Below are 22,826 nucleotides of genomic sequence, written 5' to 3'. Positions count from 1 at the left end.
TTTCAACTGTTATCTCCATGATGTCGGAGCAAACTCCATCCACTGATGAAGATTGTGAGATGCGGTTCAAGATTTATTTTGTCAAGCTTTGTTTTCCACACTCAAGAACGACCTTTCACACTTAAGTAAATAATGTAACTTAAATGTGCTTAATCTTAACGAGGTACAACATTAAAATGCTGTTTGCACATTCATCCACAAGTAATAATTATATAACACAAGCCCAGATAAAAGTAGGTGCCCCAAGAGCCCCAAGTTCAATAGAAATTGTAGACTTCACCGGCAAATTTGAATCACTAATCAGCTAATCAGATGAAGTCCTGCATTATGGCATTATTTTGTGGCCCTGATAAAGTCTCCTGCATATGTCATAATGTGAGATGGACTTGTAAGCTCTGCTTTTGTCAACTGTTTCCAAGGTTCAGAAACTGCCAGGTTCACTATCATATCCAATCCCTCTGCAAATATAGCGGTAATAATTTTCATACACTTTTAAGAGGAATGAAAAAGCTAAAGGAAGGTTGTTTTGTTGGTTTGAGTTTCTCTGTTGAATCTCGCGGTATTTGACAGCCTTGCTCCACTCTTTGACACTTGCCCCTCCCCTGCGCCCCGGGAATGCTGGGTTGTTTACATTGCTGGCACACGGGTCAGGAGTGTGGTGATGAGAGGGGCCTAGTGGAGAGACAGTCTGAAAACACGTACACATCCCGACTGGCCCTACAGCACAGGCTCCCTCACCGAGCAAACTTTTTAGCGCTCAGGCAGCAGTGCCACGCAAGAAGAGACGCCCGCTGAGTCGACAGTCGGAGCGACCTTGGAGAGAAAGGGAAAGTCAAAACAAAGACAACCGCCATAACCATCAGGAGAAACTCTCAAAGTGAAGAAGGAATAGCTTAGCAACAGAGTCCCCACTTCCTGGTAAGAACTGAGACACCGTTAGCGGACAGTGAACTTGCGAAAGAGTGTTGTACAATGGACGGATAACGAGCCACTTGTGAAGTGTTTTAACTCTTTATGTTGACTATTTTGGAAGTGGACAGTCTTACAAAGCTCATAAATAGCCCCATTCTCTACTACAGACGCGGTCTTGACACTCACTTGGAAAGTTTCTACGAAGTTCGCTAGCTAATTGTAGCTTAGCCTGTTAGCCGACTAGCATGCTGCATTGCTAACTTTCGCTGCTCTTAAACGACACAGTCGCCGCTGTCATTGAAAGTTTACAGTGACATTATAACGTCATGACTATCGTATGAGAAAGAACAACTTTTTCACTTTGCATCGCAGCGACGCCATGTATGTTAGTTAAATCTGAGGTGGAAACATGACAGTAGCCAAGTAACGTAGCCACTCACTGATACCGTGCTAGTGTCACAGTGATGTTACAACTACATATACTGCATGAGAACTTTCTTCCAAGGCCTTACTTGTGCAAGTGTAGGTTCTACTCTCAAAGATGGGGCTAAAATCCTCTGAGAAAATGTCTGTCTTTACTCTGCATTGTTATACTCATGCTGGTTCATGCTTGTCTTTGAAGTTTAGGCATGTTTGTTTAACTTGTGTGTGGTTTATAATTCTCAGCTGTTGAAGTAGTAAACTTTCTCTCAAGTAATTTGTCTGCAACAGTAAATATTCATTCAGCCTAATAAGCTTAATTAACTGTGGATTATCAAAGTGTAACGAAATCCAGTTTAGAGATAAACAGAGTGCCATAGTACCTTGCAGATGAATACAATAGACAACGCCAGGCTGTGCCATCATAAATCCACAGACCTTTGAGGTAGTTTGCACTTTTACTGCTCATTTACGTCATCATTTATGGAAAGCGATGGTTTCAGTCACTGAGCTCATGAAGTGGACACCTTTCATGTGCATCTGCACTGTCTAACCAAACATTACATCTGCATCCTATAAACTATCACACATCACAAGTTGCAGACTACAAGTGTTTCTTACATTTTCCCAAGTAGAAAGCAGAAACATCAGTTATGAGCAGTGCACAGAGCCATACTGTAGCTTGCTTGGGCTAAGCTTAACTGGCAACTTCACTGCCACTCATGTTATTAATTGAAATAAAAGTGTCATGTTTATGTGAATGAAAGAAGGACGGGGAAAAAAATTAGTGAGCTGATTGAAGTAAAATTTTAATTATTAATAATTCTAATTATTAATTTTGATGAAAAATATACTCTTACTCTGGGGTTTTCGTGGCTCAGATGAGGCAAAGGTGAACTTCCAAACCTTGATTTATGAACTGTGATGTCTTGTTTTAATTAGAAAATTCGATTGCCATCATTAACCTGAAACTGACTATTGTTTAATTGGCTATAAGATAACCTGCTACATGCCAGCATCAAGCGATGACAGGAAAGTAACTGACTTTGACTTTAATTTTGTTGTTTGTGGCTTCACTAGTTAGTGTACTTCACTATCACATAGAGTGACTGTATGCCTTCTTTGAAAACATACAGAGTAGTGGCATTTAAGTTAGTTGTGGAGGTAGCATCATCTTGGGCTTCAAAACCTGCTGGAAATTGAGAGTCTATCCAATTGATGAGGCATTATGGGCATGGCCTGCGATCGATCCATTGACCAGTTCCTATTCAAAATGATAATTGTTTTCTTTAGATTTTTTTTGATAAATTCAAGGCTTAGTAATGAATTTAAATTTAAGACCAGAAATACATGAATTCATTTTAATTTGACTAGCTTGTTTTTAACCATGTGTTAGTCCCAACCCTCACTGATGTTGGAATACATTGTTAGGCTGCAACCAAAGTAGTTAGCGCAAGTCCACCTCTGTATTTCTGAGAAACCATTTGACCATTTTTTTTATAGTATTACTAACCAAGCAAATTTTTTCGTAGCCATCAAGTCATTTCAGTGGAAACTGTGTCAGTATGCTTACAGTTACAGTGTGTATTGTTTCCAGACCATCTCTGTCTGTAAAAAGACTTGGCCCAAGCGCTGCTTCCAGCTGTCTATTTCACGCTGTTTCACCATAAGAGAGTTGTTGCCTGGAAGACAGGGTTTATTTGGAAGAGAACTACTGGTAGTTGTAAAGAGATGGTTTATTTGAATGAAAAATAAATAGAAGTATTCTCGTGGGAAACAAGTTTTTCTCGTGTGACTCACTGCTTTTCTTGTGAGTCAGAATGGTAATTGCAAAACCCTTTACGTACTGATTGCATCCACAGTTCTGTTTCAACTTGAGCAGACCATTTTGTAATGCGCATCTATAATAAGCTAAATAATAAATAAGAATCTTTACAAGATAGAATAATTGAGAAAAAAAATAAGAGGGAAATACAACCCAAAAGCACAAGAAACAAACAGAAGAAATAAAACTCCAAGATTAAGTGTACAGGTGTGCCAGCAGTGCCTCAACTCTCCTGGGCCTAACCACTTTGGGGGTCACACCTATGTTGAAAACGGTATCTCATGCCATGTTGCTGTCGCTGCCTATCACAGCCAAATATTTCAGGCGTCATACTATCACATTTGGCTATACTGCAGAGAGATGATTCAGACGAGAGTTAGTGAGAGCTGACATACCTTGTTGACCCAATTATTACTCACTTCTCTGTTGCTACATTCGATCATCGTCAAAGACAACAGGCTTGAGTCTGCCAGCGTCATCAGGTGGTGGAGATGAACACCGGCTGGCACTGTGAAGTTGACTATCAAGGAATGTGTCATGAACCGGATGATCAGCAAATGGCTGCCAAATGTTTGCATCAGTCTCTGTGGTGAGGGATTTCTGCCAGTATATCCCGCTTTGAATTTCAGCTGAGAGGTGGATTAGTTCTGACTGGCCTTGGCAAAACTTTATTATTTTCCCTTGTTATGTTATTTGGATTAAATAAGGGGTATAAAGGTTGACTAGAAAATAGAAGCACATAGAAGGAGGAATTTTGTCATTGAAAGTACAGTCTTTTTCCATTCATAAGTTATTTTACTTGATTGTTTGAAGAGGCACCGATGATGCCACTGTCATATGAGAAAGAAGCACAAATATATACGTGTGTATTCACGAGATTTCCCCTGTGATTTAGCTTGGGTTCACATCATGCACATTTTGGCCTAGGCCATACATAAGCTCTCTGTCAGTGCAATTTTAATGGCAGCTAGACTTTCTACTCCTGAGACATTCAGACTGAGACCTAAAATGCCATTCATTGGTGTGGAGAAATCTACTGCACCCTGAGCGGTGATTTAGTGCAGTGGAATTTACCGAATCGCTCGATCCTGTGAGAGTTTCCTGTTTTAGCCCTGGAGCTGGCCACTCTGCTGGATTAAAGATCAGATGAGACATTTGTCATCTGACCACTTTAACAGTCATCCTGCCTTTGGGTTTCACAAAGAACAAAAAATGTTAGCGCTTTTTTTTTCTCCTCGCGTAAAGCATATTTGAAGGAAGATGCTTCCTAAGGCCATTTTTGAGCTACATTAAGCACTGTCTTTTGCATGATGTCAAAGACCTTGGCCAAGCATTGTACAGAAATGATGCCGGCAAAAGTAGCAGTTCGCTGCTTCGAACATAAGCTTGTTTGGTGCACTTTCTTTGTCATTAGTTGTTGTATTAATAATAAGAAGCAAGAAAAAGAAAATACCAGCTTGATGCCTTCCCCAGAAGAATTTAGATTTGAGTCTTTCCTTTCCAAGCTCAGTTTGGTTAGAGTTTAAAATAAGGTCTTTGGCAATCAGACTGGGCTGTCTAAGCAGCTTCTTATACTCCAGCCAGCCAGTCAATATTTTTCATATCCATCTCCCTTCTCTTATGAAGGGTCACTGATGTTTCAAGCATTCAGATATCCTTGGAGGATGCCTCGCGGCTCCCCGTGTCACGTGAACGTTCTCAGTTGCACTGTGGCATTGATGCCTTTTCTCAATGGGCTCTGCAGTGCTCTGGGGGGGAACAAACTACAAAGACATGCAAACACAAAAATTACCGACCTATGACCCTGCTTAAAGTTTCTGAAACGCTTTTAGTGCCCCTAGATCAGCTGATGCCATGACCACACAATATCAATGGCTTATTTCACTGCAGAGGGTGTCGGCAAAAGGTTTAATTCATGTTTTTGTTTGTTTCTTTAAAAAAAAAATATAAAAATAAAAAAATAAATTCTTGTCTTTGGCCCTGAAATCCTGCAGTATTTCAAACAACTTTATTTATATGTCATGGAGTTATAAACCTTTTAAAGTAATGGATTGATTAAAGGAATACCATAAAGAGCATTTTCCCCACTTACAGGGAAGAGCCCCGAAGCACAAAAAAATTATTTATCCGAGATGAAGGATAGCTTCAAAGCACCTGCCTTTCCAAAGTACACACTGGATGGTTAAAGGTTAAAACAAGGTCCACTTGGAAATAATTTTAATCTACACAGAAATTGGGTAAATATTTTTGATGTAGTGACAGAAATAGCGTAGAGATTGTGATTGGACTGAAATAACTGTGTAATGTCAGTGTTACAGTTATTTGTTACACTAACACTAAACTGTTTCTCTCATTTTGCACAGTTTGGTAAGTGAGTGGGCCTTTTATCTGAGCTGGTATTTTACCAACCTTTTTATTCAGTGGCCCCCTACATAAAGAACTGTTTAGTAAGGCTATTTGTGGACTAACTGTACATATTATAGACATCTAATGCCTATAATATGTGAACTGTTTCTGTAGGTGACTGCATGTTGAGGAATAACCTGCTGATTGTTGCCATCTAAGCAAAGCTACCAAATCCACATTGGCATATTGTGAACTGTGCTGCAAAGCAGCATCTTCCCTTTTTTTTTTTTATATTGGAGATCACTCTCCAATCGTCCCCTCTCCCTCTTGATCGCTTTTGATTATCCACACGCAAAAATATGAATCCCTCAGGATACAAATTCACTTTCACAGAATAATTACAAGATGCTATATGCCACTGTAAACACCACATCAGTGACAGTGACAGTATGCATTTGTCATCAGATGAGACAATAGCAGAATGAATTTGCACTCATGAGCAGAATGAGGGAGGAAGATTGTTTTTGTGTGTTGCTTGCTGTCTGTGCTATGGGCGTTTGTTCCAGCCTCATCACAAATGAGCCTAAATGTTTCACACGGGATTTGCTGCAGAAGAGAGCAAATTTGTATGAGAGCATCTTGTCTGTTTTACCCTCCCCCTTTTCAGTGTGAAAAGCCGGGGACATTTTACTGTCTCTCCCGCACTCTTTTTTCCCCATTTCACTTTCTGTTTCTTTTTTCTTTTCCTGTGACAGTGCAAGTTGATGTAGGTTTTGTAAGGTATACTAGCAGTTAACAACGCCTCAGTGCACTGTTATAGCACAGAATGTATATGTAATGCCAGCGACTGAACTGCTAAACCGTGCAAATGTTTTCAGTTGAATCAGTCGTGTTGTCATTGTGCGTTCTGTAGTCGAGAAAGCAGAGCTACTACTACATACTACTATTTGTTTTGACTGCATGTTTAGATGTGCCATGGGTGTACTTTAAATGCTGCTATTTGTTGAAAACTGCCCTGGATTTTGTGCACGCTATATCCAAATTGTGTCTGTCTGTGTCTTCCACTGTTTCATGCAAATATGGATATTTATGCAGAATACTATGGAACACTGTGCAAAATTGGAAAGATTGTGATGCAGACTATATTTTCTAAATGCAGTGTTATTACGCTGTTGAATATATCATTTCTGACTTGGATTAGTTTTGTAAATATTAATGTAAACCTGCTTGCACTGTACCGCTGTATTATGTAGAGAAATGTAAATATTAGATTGCTTTTGGAAAAGGTAGATAAACAGGCAAAAAACCCTGGTTGTGAAGTCCATATTCTTTTCGTTTTCAGTCTTTTTATTTCATGCTGCCTCTTTTTGGTGTGGGGGACATCTTTCCCCCCACCTCCCTTTCCCTTCGTCTGTCTGTGTTTGTACCCTGACTCACAGCAGTCTTCCATGGTCTCTGTGGTCTCTTGGTTTGGCCTGGGGCTTTGAGGTTGTGGTCAAGGCCTGGGGGCATGAAGAAGGAAGAGGAGTCATAATGAGAAGCTCCCCTCAACTGCTGCTGCCTAACCTGCCCTCGAGCCCCTTTGTCTTTCTCCCTTTCCACGTCCATGCCACCCATCTATTCTCTTCTTCCTGTATTACTGCCTCTCATCTTAGACCCTCTCTTCACTATTTAGTTTTCCCACTTCTTCCTCAGTCTTCCCCTCCTCAACCTCTGTGACTCTCAGTCTGTCCCCCTGTTCTTGCCTGTGGTCCCATCTCCAGGGAGTCCTCTATACCCGGGGCCTCCCCTCAGCCTCCTCCTCCCTGCCCAGCCTGGCCCACAGTCAATGGGAGGCAGGCAGCCTGACTCCCTCAGAGCAGCAGGAAGCTGCAGCAGCAGGGGTTAGGCCTGTATGGCGCTGCCGGCTGGCTCTGTCAGAAGTCCTGCCAAGCCAAGGATGAGAGACCTTTGCCAGTGCGGTATTGGGGCACCAAATAAAAATATTTTACAGATGTCTGAAAGCAGACATCAGGAGTCAGCAGCAACTTACTCAGGCCTAGAGCAGAGGTGTCTTTTAAGCGCAAACAATGTGCATGTTAATGTGTATGTGCATCGTATTTATGGTAAAGAAAATTAACTAAAAAAATTAAACATGGATGGAGGAGAAGAGGCTCAATAAAGTGGTCCTCAGGAGTCTTGATATTTCAGGAAGTGGGCGTGTGGCAGGAGGAGGGAAGTAGGCCGGTCTGATTCTGGATTGGCTCGAGGAAAAGTGATTGATTTGGTTGGGTTGCGTTTGAAGAAGGAGAGCATCCAAAGCTTCTGTACTGTGAATGCCTGGCTGGGTTCCCAACTGGTTCTGGCTTGACAGTTTAACAGTGAATATTTAACTTTGCACCACACTGCGGGGTTTAGCTGTAAACAGCAGTCAGCAAGCAGCATAGCAGCAGAAGCCTGCGTGATGCTGGGCCTTGGTTGTGAAGCCCACCTAAAAACAACGCACAAGCAGGAAGCACATCTTGAAGTTCTGATTTTAGAAAAAGGCAGATGGCATTGGCTGGTGGTGTCACACTGTAAAAAAAACACTAGGATCCCCTGATGAAAGCAGCTCCCGCTTGCTTTGAACAGCGAGTCTGTCATGGTTGGTGTCTGCTGTGTGGCTCCGGGTTAAACTGTGATACGCAACTCCTGGAATTTGCGCTTTTTAAGTTTTTCATGTTCAAATCGTCTGAGGGGGAAAACAGAGGGGGGGAAAACAGGAAGTTTCATTAATATTAATATTCTAATATATGAAGGAGGCAGGGAAGACCTATCTGGCGTGGCTGCTTTCAAACCATGTTGTGGAGTCTTTCTCCCAGTTTTCTCGCTTTTCTTCTTTCCTTTTGTCTTTCTCTGCAATTTTGGCCAATGATGTTTTCATTTTCTGAATATTGTCACATTGTTCATTTAGAGAGATAAGCCTACACTCATATTCCTATATGGTACTTTCTTTGGGTTAAAATATAAAGTAAATGGCATGTAAGATTTTTCTCTGAGGTACTGTCAAACCTGTATATTTATAGTTCCACTTGTATCACACGAAGCAGATTCTTGATTCACTGGAAGCTCTGTATTAATGACCTGCTAAATCTCGATTAGATTCGGTCAGTGTCACCCAAATGCTAGCTTGAAGTCGACAAGTGACCCAGTATTTATAGGTGTTAAGCACTGCCAGAGAGTGAGCTATATTTCCTTTTGGCCAATGACGAAGCTTGAAATCAGCTTTTCAACGTAAAGCCCAGGTTTGAGAATGAAAACAATGAGCCTTAAATGATGCATCAGTCAACCAAACTGTCCAGTGCCCTCGATTATTTATCCTCTAAAGGGTATGAAAGAAAATGCATGGCTTTTAAGAAGCATACTACAAACTCAGTTGCAATTGAAGGCAGCAGTTTCTGTCGTGATCTCTCTAAAAGATTGTTCCTTTCTGTCCCATGAACAATTTAAAGGAGGAGGTTGTCGTTGCTTGTGCTGTTTCTGTTGACAGAGTGAAGATGTGGCAAGAGTGATGAAGTTTAGGCAGAGTTGTGCCCTTGTGAAGGGATGGTTGAGAAAGAAGAAATAAAGTGAGAGTGGAGTGGCATGGATCTGACGACAGGATTAAGAGAGTGGTTAAGGATGTATTAGCTATTATAAGCTGGATGAAAGTGACTGTTTACTTGATGTGACATTTGATCATTTCCTGCTTTTCTGGGCTCTGTTCCCATCTCTGAATATTTGTGAATGATCATTTGGATACAGCATATCTTGTACTTGTGAACATGTATTTTGGGAACAGTTTGTTTATTTTGGGGGTCTAGATGTTAGCCAGGGATCCTCATTATTTGCTCCATGTCTCTGAATTAATATTGTGTCCTGCAGATAATAGATTCCAACTAGGAATTAGGTTCAAAATAAACAAATACTTTGTTTTAAGATGAGTTGAGGGCAATCTGATTCAGCTGTGGCCCTCTTGGGCTCCACTTGGCCCTGATATCTAGAAATTAGGCTGATTTGTGGAGTGTTACAGATGTTGGGTGAATGGAGGGCAGAGTCCAGCCTCTGTGTGAGGGATGGTGGAACAGGTCTGACATCTCTCCTGAACTGAAAAGGGAAATCCCTGCAGGCACAGAGTCGAGAGGAGGGATAAGGGAGGAGGGCGAGAATGGAGAGAGGTGCGACCCCTTAGGGGTAACGTTATTCTCCGGTCGTCAGCTCCTTACACACACACTCGCACACATATGTGCCGGGTGATGCACTCGTGCAAAGAGGGATGAGTGCCTGAGGAATAAAAATAAGCGTTGAACTTCTTGTGTGTGCGTTTGTGTGTCTCTGCCTGTGCATGTGTTGTGCTCACATGCATGTTAGTTTATATGTTTCTAAAATAATTTTGCTCCGAATGTAGGCTACATTTTTGATGTGTTTGGCTTCCACTCTCGGCCTATCCAGACCAGTTTTTCAGTGAGTGCAATGGTAGAATAAGCCTCATCTGTCACTTGAGAGCTGTGCAGAGAAAATACACAAAACATATATTTCTTTCCCTAGAATATTGATGTGTAATAGGCACGTGAAGTGAAGAAGTAGAAGCCAGCAAATTGTATTTTTTCAAGCACCCATTCCAAAAATGTTAGAATAGCTTTTATGTAGTCACATTTTCCTGATTTATTTTCGGCCCCATGTTTTTTCCTCAAAGTTACACCTACTCTTCAAGATGGAGCCATATGTCTAGAAATGAACAATGGATGCCTGCCTGCACCCCTGTTATGAATCATCACACACTTTCTATTTTTCAAATTCCGGATTTGAAACCTTGAAGAAAATTTACCTCCAGCTGTTAATCTGGCTTTGCTTTGATTTACATATGTGGTCAAACCAAATAATTTCTGTGTGATGTGATGTGATCCTAAGCCAGGATAAATTGCGCTACTGGAATCAGCTGAAATAATTGCGTTATTGTCGGTTTCATAGGAGTCATCCTCCTTGGCAGTATGACAATAACATGGGTGTATACACACACTCATATGCAGTGAACGTACTGTATTTGACCTCTGATTGAGTAGCAGTGCTCTGGATCTGGTTAGAAGATTGTGTGTGCGTGTGTGTGCGGCAGCCAGCAGGGCCCACCACAGAAGCCACAGCAGGCTGAAACCGAACCAGAGCCTGAGCCAAGCTTGATTTTTGTGGACCGCATTCCCATGGGCCAGCTATTAGCATATATTCAGTATACTGTATGCATCCAGTTTTACTTTCATTTCTGTGTGTATCTACATCTTGTTGTGCGTGAGACTTTATGTGTTCCATTAATGTGTGGACCAGACTGTGTGTTGGTGTCTCTGTCTCTCCTCGTTGAACACTAGGGTTGGGCTATGGTTGTTTTGGGTTCACGGTCTTGGATGTTTCCATTACTGATCGTGGAGAGGCTGAAGGGTTGTGGCCCTCTTACCCCGTCCCCCACAGAGCATATGAGAAGGCTTGGGCCCAGAAAAGCCCCAACACGAGCCCTTAGCCCTCACGTTAGCACTCAGCTATGTAACAAGACATGCCTGGGAACTGCTCCTCTCACATTACTAATGATTTGGACATCTTGCTCTTGTCATTTCCTCTTAGACAAACTTCGATGCTGACGCAGGGTAACTGCTTCAAACTATCCAGGGAGAAGGGGGGTGGTGGGGACCTGCTTGAAGGGAGTACGAGAGACTGCTGGTTTGTGTGAAGTGAAAATAGACTACATTCACCAGATGTTTTTTAATGGTTGTTTCATAGATGAGAAACTCAAATGACAGGCCTCATCATCCTCCAAACAACACGGTGTTGATGGGTCAGTGGTTGCTGCTTTATTGTTGCTGTCCTAGAACCCAGTTACAGCCAGAACTGTATGCAGGGTAGAGGGTACGAATGCTGGTTGGAAAATAGAATTGTATTACAACTGTGTTTGGTATTGTACTTTTGTGATCTCCCGACACTTAAATTTCCTGTGTTAAAAAACAACGAACTAGGCATTGAGTCTTCTTTGTAACGGTATTTTGCACATTCAGCCAAATTATGTTTTTTGCTCTTACCACGTCACATACTAGTTTCTGTATCTGTTGGTTGTGTATTTATGCAATTTTTAGTTAACATAGGCCATGCCAAGATGCTTCTGTCTTCATCTCCTCGTTTACAGATATTAACAGAGGACGGAGAAGGCTAATGTAATTTCAGAGTCTGAACACTGCCTACACGAGGACGGTCTCATCTGTTGATTCCTGTTAGAATGATCACATGGTTAGGCCTCAGAAAGCAAAGCTGTACGGATGAAGACCAGACTCTTGGTGGAAATGCTGTGTAACACAATCCTTTATTTAGAACAGAACAAAAAAAGTCAGCGTGGCATTCCCTTATTTTATTTTTCATGCAATTCCCTCATTTGTCCCTATTTTTTGTCTTTTTTTTTTACTATAAGCCCCTAGCCTTGCAGACAAACAGAGCCCAGGCCCTGTGGTACAGAATGTCACATCCGATATCCTTGTGCCAGAGGTGATGAAGCTAATTTGGTGGTCAGTAAGTGACATGGCTAACAAACAAAGCCCTCATTGGTCCTGGAGCAGTGGAAGCTCTGCGCTCCTGTGCAATGCTCTGTTTTGCATTTCGAAAGACCATGAGTTGTTGCCACAGGGCACTAACGCAACCTAAAGCCTTGGGATCTTTGTCATGCTGTGGTGTGCAAATCAGGGTGTGGATATTTGGTTCAAAGGTTCAAATGAACTGATAGGTGTGCTCCTAAAAATACCCAGAATAGCTGGTTTATTAACCTAATTACGAAATAATCATAAACACTTTTATTTTGCTGATGTCTGGAAGCTTTCAGTGTAAAGGTATTTCCACATAGAGGAGTTGAAATACAGAAGGGCCCACTATACTGTGCCATACAGTAATGTGGTGATGCAACCACATTACTGTATTAGTCGATTAGTATTAGTATTATTGTATTAGTCGATGCGATTAGTTGAGTGACTATTAGAAGTTGACTGATAGTGGATTTTTAAAGGCTGGTGTAGGAATCATAGGTTGCCGCAGGAAAAAGCCAATAGCTGATTAAATAACCAGCAGTCAGCCATCAGCCACTGTGGGAGCCAAGCTCTGCCAATAACGATAGTGTGTAAAACATTGGCCGATCTCTGCTGACTATTTTGATAATCGATTAATTGTTTAAGCCAAATGCCTCAGTTGTGAAAATAGAATGCTTTTCTTGATTTTGGAACATAGTAAATAAATTGATATTTTGGGGTTTTGCACTGTTGGATGGACAAAATGACACCTCTGACGATGTCACATTGGGTTCTGGGATGTTGTGATGATGGGTTTGTTTCACTGTTTTCTAATGATTAATAGAGGAAACTTTTGCCGTCAAACTGTTCCGACCTGGAACTGCATCCGTGATTAAAGTCCCTTGAACATCCTAAAAAGTTGTGGAATCACTTGCAGCTCCATCAGCCAGTCTAAATTAAGTCCTCTTGATTTTCTTTCACATATTATGCATTCAGTTTCTATTTTAACTGAGCTGTGGTGGTGATGTGGCATTTTGAAGGGCTGTGAATGTAGTGAGGGTGTGCAAGCATAGCACAACCCCCCAGGGTCCCCTCTCCTGTATGCCTGGGGGGTTCTCTCCTTCACACAGCCTTCTCCTTCTCACACTAAGCTGGTTTCTGAGGGAGCGCACAGCTGTCTTAAATGCAGCTCTGTTTTTGCATACTTTGCCCACACGATTTTGTCTTTCCTTACACAGTCAGCAATTTGTCAATATGTGTTGTTTATTCTCAGTGATTGACAGCATGAATTGGTTTCACCTAGGAAAAGGCGGGGTGGTGAGGATAGAAAGAGAGACGGATAGTGTGGCTGACGGTCTTTTTGTGACTGGAACCATGGCTGTCTGTCACTCTTCTTTTATCATTGAAATTGGAGTTTATCTTTTACAAGCTTGAGTGGAATGTTTTTGTTTTTCAAGTGATTATTAGCATCCTCCTTGGCTGCCGTCTCCGGCTGATGAAATGAGCACATCAAACGGTGCGCTGCACTAACGAAGCGGCGCGGGCTGGCTGGCTGGCTTTCTCCTGCCTTTTGCTGTAAGGCACCTGCTGAAGTGACAGGCTGGCAACAAAGGGCCCCTCGCCACAAGAGAGTCGTCAGTGCTGCTGTGGAGTGGGCAGGACAATAGAGCAGAGAGGTGGCCCGGGCTTTTAGCCACGTGCCAGCTCGTGTCGAAAACACACGAGCAGCGGAGCACAGAGGAGCACGGAGGGGAGGAGGTGGGCAGGACAAGAGCGAGGGAGAAGGAGATAGAGGAGGAGAGTGGCTGACACCTGCATGTGCTTGAGTTCTTTTCTCAATGGTGGACGTCTTTGCTATACATAGTGACTGAAAATGTGAAAGGAAAATGGAGATAGGAGGGAAGACAAATGTGCAGGTGTGCACACGCAGGCAGAAACATACACACGCACACACAAATGAAGACAGAGGAGAGTCCAGTGTTGTTAATGGGATTACTGGCTCATGGAAGGTCAGGTGATCGTGCAGATGTATAGAGGCTGCAGTAGGTGAAATGTACACACACTGGAGCAGAGCACTGTGCTAGTTTACTTGTTGTGGAATAAATCAGTTTAGGCCTCACATGAAGCCCAGACTATTTGTGCTGTGCTATTTACTTCTGCAGTGAAATAATCATTAGCCTATAAAAACTTGAAAGTGAAAAATGTAAAGGAGGCCTATAAATAGTTAGAAAGCAGCATTATGGATCACTGGCCTTGTAGATTCCCTATGGACCTCAGCGGTTTTCTTTGTCTTAATTCCCCTTTTTATCATTTCGCTGTGCTCCCTCCACTAGAGAGAGGGTGAAGGTCTGTACAGAGACATCACACTCAAACATACACTCATACAGAGAGCAGAGACATCACACTTTACATTACACAGTTTTATACTTCACATTCGCATCAAACCTAACTCCTAAACTCATCTACTGTATACACTTTAATTGGTGTTGGAAGCAGAGTGATAGGATGCTGTTTAAAACTTTTCAACAGCAGTAACAGTACTTTCACTTCAATACCGATTCCTGAACTGATACTTGTTTTTTTACATGCTAATTCACTCAACCAACCTTACTGTCTTCAGAAGCTGTAAGAAGCTGACAAACACCTGGGAGCAGCTTGAGAGACAGTTTTGTCTCTGTGCACCTTACTCAACCGGAATAGCTGGACTAAAAGCAACAAAGCAAAGCGAGTCCTACTTCTGTGGTTATTTTGAAAGTAACATGAAAGTAGTTTAAGCAATAACACATTACTGCACACATTAATATCGTAAAGTAACATAATGGTAAATATAAAAACTGTCTCTGGTGGTACTTACTGTTTTTCCTGCATGGCTCTACGATGTGTCATGTTAGAGAGTCAAACACCAGCATTATTAGTTATCTTAGTGCAAACGTGCTGCATGTCTGTTTACTCACAGACATTCACATACCTTAGGTATCGAAATTTAGTACAGAGTGACAGGGCTTTTTTTTTTTTATACTCAGTAGTATTGAAGTATTATGGTCAATACCATAAAAGTATCAAAGTTCAGTACCCAGCCCTAGAGCTAGACTAGTATGTCGGCTGGCCTTGTTTTAGCTAATTGCAGGCACTGTATATTGGTATTTGTATACTTTATGTCTGCAATGAGAAATAACATTCAAGAAATGACAAAGATATGTTTGAAGTAATCCAGAAGTGTGTCAGTTTATTTTATAACTGCTAAATTTCCTGTTCAGCATGTATTGGCCACAATTTGTTGGTTCCCAAACACAAGACATGCACAGACTTTGTGCAGTCTCAAAGCGACCTCACCATTAATCCAGCCATGTTTTGTCTGTTGAATGATGAATCTTGTTTGATGTCAGTGTTGTTGTTTGGGTCCACTGTCTGTCTGTTGGAGATATGTAATATTCTCATGCTGAGTTGCTCCCTGATTAACTTTATGCTTTGGTTGCCAGATTTGGGGAACGAAAAAGTCTAAATGATATGACTCTGTAGTGTGCTGGGCTGGCTTTGCAAAGCCTGCTTTCAAAGGTTTCTGCCTTCATCTTCATGTTGTGCTTTTTCTTTTAGATTGAGAGACAATAAAGTTTCCTCTCTTCATTTGCTATTCCATCAAGTCTTGGACCATCTTTCTCAAAGAGCTGGCTCACATGCTGAGGTGTAGCCAGTCCTCTCCCACTCTCTCTCTCTCTCTCTCTCTCTCTCTCTCTCTCTCTCTCTCTCTCTCTCTCTCTCTCTCGGCTCGTGGTCCAACAAACACGAGTGCTTGCACATTTGGGCTAATGATTTTGAATAGTGATTAAAATGAATTGGAGAGTGCGCTGCCTCTGTAGTATCCGGACCCCTCCATCATTAGTGGTTCTCTTCCTCTCTTTTCCTTTTTTTTCCTCTTTCTGTATCATCAGTGTTAGTCAAGCAGGGGTTTCAGACAAGGCCTGGGGTGGGCTTTCATGAGCACAGACTCAAAGATTTCTCCACTTCTTGTAATCATGGACACCACTCTTGTAGCACTTTCACTGTCGTCTTCTGGCTCCTCAAAGGTGCCTTTGATTCCCTCACATCCTACACCCAGGCCGGATAGTGTCACATTATATTTTTCCTCTCTCCGTTTTTCAACCCTCATCCCCCCTCTCACATCCACCTCCTTTCTTGCCCTTCTCTTTCCTCCTCTCCTTAGACCCAAGCTCATCAGTCTGTGTTCATATTTATTGTCCTCGGATTGAGAGCTGATTTAGCACTCTTCTCTCTGGGACCGCTTAATTCCGGGACCCTTCCCCTTCACTTCACCATTCATCCCACCCCCCTCGCTCCCAGTTTGCCTTGATCCACCTTTTTATAATCGACCTTTTCTCTTTGTTTTTCCTCTTCTCCTGCTTTAAATGAATAATGCAGAAGGGAGGAAATGGGGGATTAAAGAGGAGCTAAAGCCAGTGCCAACTTCTGTGGTGCACCGCTCCACACCGTCTCTCACAGGACCATGAACACATCAGGGCTAACAAGCTTCTTTTTTTCTCTCCTGGCATTTTTCTCAGTTCTGCATCTGTCCCACTCTCCTACTCCCTCCCTGCTGTGCCCCACTCACTTTTGCCTTCTCCTACTCAGTTTTGCCCCAGTTGACTGAAGATATGCTCCTTCATATCAAGATTGGATCCACAGCATTGTGGAAAGCAAACTTGTACATACTTTTTTAAAGTGCCTTTTGAAATTTGAGTGAACAGCTTACTGTCACAGTGATTTGAAAAATTCTTCAATGAAGAATAAAGGTCAGTAAAGATGTGCAGAAAATATTGTATTTAGGGGTGGCACACTGTTAGCCACTTTTCCTAGTGAATGTTTAATTAAGAAAATGTGGAGTAATGATTAAGGGAAAATCTGTCTATTGGTGCATATATGTTGGACAAGAAGATTTAATTAAAGAGAAGATTGAGGGCCTCTGTAAAAAATGAACTGCTGAATGTTTTCACCAGTGGTTTGTTTGGTACAGTTGTTGAGAAGCAGACTCTAGAAATGCTGGGTGGCACTTAGGTGCCACCATCATAACCTGACTATAACAAGCAGAGGAGAGTCCCCCAAAACAGATTTGATCATAAGAGATCTAACTGTGTGTGAAATGAATTGATTCTGTAAATCAAGTAGGACTGCAACTATTGATTGTTACATCGATTAACTGACAATTAATTTGATAAAAAGATAAAATGCAAAACTTATTCCTCATTTTATTGTACAAAGGTCACTTTAGAATAAAGAATTCCATAAAGGTATGTTTATAGCCCTTGTATAACATATACTAATAGTATTTGCTAAATCTGCCAACTCAGACAGACTTGTGTCCATTTGAACGGACAGACACACGATTACAGGTTAATTTAAAAACACATGTAATGGACAGAAATACCTTCTGTCTGTTCTATCTCCATTTTGTGATAAATCAAGCTTTATCAGGGGTGTAAGCTTTACCAAACGTTAGCTTTGAAATAGCTATCAGAGGTCTGAAAGGGAGAGAAGAACCGATGGAAGGCATTTCTGTGCTTCATGTTTGTTTTTAAATGAAAACCTGTAGTAGTGTGTTTCTCGGCTGTATCATTAGTCTTTGCCGGCGCCATTTTTTAGTGTTAACCCCAGAGACAAAATACATTGCGTCATTTCCTGTAATTCCACATGTGAGCTACACAAGGCGTGGCATTGGCTGGCTTACTGTCCCCACTTTAGGAGACGTTGCCACAGTGCATCTCATGCATCACATAGACCCAAGTAATCGATGATGAGATTTGTTGCCAACTATTTTTATAATCGATTTTAATACATTTAATATATTAGTTGTTGCAGCCGTAAAATCTAGGGGACAAAGGGGAGAAATTCTCGTCAAATATTACGTGTTTATGGACTCTGTTTTCCAGTTTTTGTGATACCTGTATTGAGCGACAGTGCTTCAGCCGACAGCTGCGAAATTGTCTGCAGTGTAATCTGTGCGGGTGTTCGCACACCATCAGCACGAGCGAGAGAGAGGACGGGCATCAGAGAAGCAGTGGGGGAAAACAGCCTGTAGAGCCAGAATGTTTTACGTTTAACTGGGGAATTATTTTCACTGGACATTATGAAGCGATTTAAATATGTCGAATGTCTTCAACAGATATTTCCGCTAACAGGACGCTAATGTCCAAATAACAGAAACTCTTTTATGCATGTATGTAATCCTGAGGAGTTTGATTGAGCAATGTCCTATCTATGCATTTTTTGTGACATAATAACAGCTTGTGACAGTTTTTCTTATCATGGATAAATTCATTCACCTAAGTGCTGTGAAATAGGGAACAGAAACAGCATAATAGCTCCAAATATATCACAAATGTGATATGAGTATGATAGTAAGAGGGCAAGAGATACCGTTGTGTCTCAAGTAAGGAACACAAACAAATGAACAAATGATGTGTGTGCTGGAAGTATGAGAACAAAGGATGATCACAGAAAACTGCTGAGTCTTCTTGTTAATATCCTTTTCTTTCCTCCTCTTGTTCCGCCTCACTCTGCTTCTCCTCCATCTCATAATTACCTACGTGTGATTGGGCCTGCTGTGAGAATGTCAGGCTGGAGTCTCACATTAGATGGAACACAGTCAGAAAACAGTGTTTGTTTACAGTGAGTGGTTGGTGGTCTGGATGAGACTTTTTCACTTTCCTCATCAGAAAAACAACCGTGAGTTTGTCAGAGAGATGAATGGTGTTCTTGCTGGCGCACTGAGCAGCATACTGTAGAAATGAAAACGCACAGAAAACATGGACAGAATTGCGGACAAGGATAAGAAACCTGAATCAGGGTTTTCCCTATCATTATAAGCATTCTGTCACAGAGCCAAATGAACATAAAAGAAACTATGCTGCTGTGTTTTGCCATCACACGCACTGAGTCGTCTTGAACAAATGCAGCCACATTGGCAGATGCAAGATGTGAGTTTGTGAAGACCTAGCCTGCATGCATGGAGTGAAATATTCTGTTGGAAAAAATGAGAAATGTGATTGAGAAAATGAAAAAAGCTGTGTCAGTTTCTGGTCAAACATTGTAAATAAGGGGGAGCATTGCCTGATGTGAGAGTAGCCTCCGTCAGACCCACTAACCTGCTATGTTTGAGCTGTTTATGAAGGCTGACCTGCAGAAGATCAGTTTAGAATTGTTGAAAATATATTCATCCGCCACGATCAGACACTCTTTCTGATGACAAATATGTGCTTCAATCGTAAAACACAGAATTCAGAAAAGTTAAAATGGAAAACAGAAAATTTTGGAAAAAAATAGAATCGAATCTGGAAAAGAATTGTAGATCTTGTTAATTTCTATCTGTGAAGAAATTATTTATTCACACCGGACAGCCTAACCATAATGGAAATGATGAGAAAATATAACAGTTTGACAGTCAACTGTTGCCACTTTACTGCTACAGGATGACACGAGAGACACTAAAATGAGTGTAGATGGTAAAACTTAGACTTAAAGTGTATATATTATGATTTTAGGTACACACGACCATCATCATGTTGTGTACACATATTCAGCATGTATTGATTCTGCAGGACTCTAAACAAGGATCTGTCCTGTCGTATATGTGCGGCTGTCTCAGACCAAAGCTCTGAGCTCGTCTCGACATGTATCTATGAATAGCTGGGGGAATTAGCTTTTAGCTGCTGCTGCCCCACTGCTGCCAAAATCCTTAACAGTCAGCCACCATTTTGTGTCCCCATGATAGAAAGGCAGGCAGACTGGTACCTTGAGTTTCCAGGGCTGTTTGCTCCCTCCAGATGTTGCAGAAGTCAAAAATCCCTTTCTGTGATGAGAGCAGGGCCTTGGGTGGATCAGAGATAATGAGAGTAACAGTGGAGACGGAGGAGCAGGGTTTATGAAGAGAGAGATTTAGTGGATTTAAGGTTCACATGATGAAAGTTGACATCAGCATGTGTGTTTTACTTGTCCGTTCACCGGGACAAGTCTTTGCTTTTGATTGCTTGCACATTACTTGAACTCGGTGTGAGTGGGAGCCCGAGAGCGTGACCTTGCCTCGTTTGATTGAGTTAGCTTCGTTAATTGTGCCGTTTCCTGGTGTGTGCGTTAATTTAACATGGCAGTCTTAATTGATCTCGTTAACGTGGGATGTGGGAGGCAAAAGAACGTCAGGGAGCCCAGATGCCCCCTGGTTATTTTGACACGTATACAGTCAGAAACACAAGAGGGTTAGGGAGAGGACTAAGGGTGCCATCCCCAATCTAACAAAACACAAGGCTGAAGTGCAAAGAATCACTAACAGAGGCAGGAAGGCTGCCTGGGTGGATGACTTGTGAAGTCCCCCGTGACACTGACATCAAAATGCCACGACAACCAGCTAGCCATCCACTGATCTTCTCTCTAATAGGCCCCATTAATATACTTCCTATCTTCTATATTATAAATATTAAGAGCTGACTTGAGTAAGAATAAAAAATAACATTTTAAAAGATTTATTTTTGTTTATAAGTCCTTATTATGATAATGATTACTGGCATTATAACAACTGTTTTTAACAATTTACATGATCATTAAATTTATTGACATAATCACAAACTTTCACTATGATAATAATTTTTAGCCCGTTATGGTTTAGATTTATCCTGTCACTGTGGGACTCAGTATGTGGGTCAGTGGATTGTGATGGTGCTGTCTGTCTGTGGTCGTCAGCCTTGTGAACATACTATTTCAAGAACACATAATGCAAGTTTCACTTTGAGATCATGTTTCCCCCATGGACTAAGTGATCTAAACACATATGCATATGCATAGATCTGCATATTAATGAGGATGATAGCTTTTTATGACATGTACCACTCTTGTAACGTGAAGAGAAATATAGTAAGACAGATATTTGACAGATAATGCCTTTGCTAACTTGACAAATAAACTCATTAGTGTGGTTATGTTTAAAAGGTTGTGGTGATTGTGCGGGTAGAGCAGACTGGGACCATCGTTTATGTTTATGCATGTAGGGAATTATGTTTTCAACCCATAGCTTGTTTCAGATTAGTTTGGTAACAACTAGTAAACCTGTGCTATGATTATGAAGAACATGATTCATTTTAGTTTTAATATGTGTTTTTTTTCCCCTCCTGTCTGTGCAAATTCTCACCTGCATGTATAATGGCACTTTTCTCTATATAGGCTTTATTTTTGTTTTACTAGCTATTAAAATTGGTTTTTATTGCTCACCCAAAAAAAGGCAGCCACGGCAGTATCTGGCTTTCGAAAGTGATTTTTCTTCAGTGCATGTATTAAGTGAAAATAAGAACCAAAAGATTCAGGATTGGACGTTTAACAATGTTTTCCTAGTTTGCCTTTTTTGCCTCCAGCAGTGGGTGCTTTTAAGTCCTTATTATTTGTCCACCTTTTTTTTTTTACATTTAAATTGATTTTAAATTTGTTTGAAACAAGCTTTCAATGTAAATTTCAGAAAATAATATTCCCTATATAGTCAATGCACTCCCATGAGAAATGGTGTTGTGTAAACACTTGTTTTCATGATCTTCAAAGCTCACATGAAGGCCAGCGAACCCCCAGAAAAAAAGATGAACTAATCTAAAATAAACAACCACAGTATTTGCAAAATATGCGCCTCACCCGCACACATGCATATGCCGTCTTATATACACATTTAAGCCCCACAAACATGCACTTACAATGCCATGCATATATATATATGTATATATTTATGGCAGATGTCTAATTAGTATCATTAGCCTTTAGTGAATGGGACTGTCGACATTACCAGAGAGACAGCTCCTCTGTGCCATTCTCCGCTCTATTGTACCAGGAGATTTTTAATTGGCCGGGGAGGTTTGAGGCAACAGAGATAGAGAGACAGTTAGTAATACACAAATGACAGACTGACAGATCCGCAGACAGACGGCCTTCACTCTAGTGGAAAAACATGCAAATGTTCCACTGTGAAGTGTGTTGTGTCCCTTTCCTTTTGTGTGGAACTTTAATGTGTGTATGTCCATTTGTGTTTGGACACATGAGATAGCAGATAGTGGTAAAATCCTAAATCCCTACATTCGAATCTGGATCGGTAGACCAGCCATATAGAGCAGAACTCTTGGTCATCTCTTTTTTCCCCCCTTATTGACTACCAAATATGCAAAGTGTACTTTTTTTTTAAATCTGCTTCTGTCGATAGCTTCTACTTGTTGATGCTTTCCAACATTAGCTATTTCCATTTTCTCCACAAGCACCAAGTGTTTTTGCAAATGCATCTGTTGGCCCGCATGTGCACACACTCAAACATCACAGCGAATATGTGCGCACTCATTTCCTTTGCTTAATTTTGTATGTTGAATACATGCAAACACCTCACCTCACATATATGGGTGTTGTGGATGATACATGGTTGCTGTTATACGTGCATTGTATCCTGTGTAAATTGTAAGTAAATTGGTGTTAATTGTTAGACTGTGCAACCATATTATGTGCATTACAGTATGTACTGCAAGTGATCCTAGAGCGTCTGTCAAAATCTTCCCACATACAGGAGTTGAGAGGAGACGCTGGAATCAGAAGCTAATTGCATGTGTGAATATAATTTTTGCGTCATGCTTTTTTTTTTTTTTTCAAAGATTTGTGTAAATTATTCATTCAGGTAACATTTCATATTATGGCACTGTTTGTTTTAAGCGCGGTGAAAAGCCAAGCAACTGGTGGTGGAGTGTCTTATGCAATTAGCTTGCTTCTAGGCTACAAGCCAGAACATGCAATTATAC

The 22,826-nt window shown here is 41.2% G+C and overlaps 1 protein-coding gene across 1 annotated transcript in view; it reads left to right on the top strand.

The window, feature by feature from the left end:
* The first annotated feature begins 626 nt into the window (after nucleotides 1–626).
* The window catches only part of nek7 (NIMA-related kinase 7), a 62,568-nt gene continuing 40,368 nt past the window's right edge, over nucleotides 627–22,826 (top strand). The window contains exon 1 of the mRNA XM_076727193.1: nucleotides 627–918. The gene's annotated coding sequence lies outside the window, so the exon portion shown is untranslated. The remainder of the gene's footprint in view (nucleotides 919–22,826) is intronic.

Source organism: Chaetodon auriga, chromosome 3, assembly GCF_051107435.1.
Source record: "Chaetodon auriga isolate fChaAug3 chromosome 3, fChaAug3.hap1, whole genome shotgun sequence".
Classification (NCBI taxonomy): domain Eukaryota; kingdom Metazoa; phylum Chordata; class Actinopteri; order Chaetodontiformes; family Chaetodontidae; genus Chaetodon; species Chaetodon auriga.
Note: the sequence above shows the minus strand (reverse complement) of the source record. Positions and strands in the feature narration are given on the sequence as shown.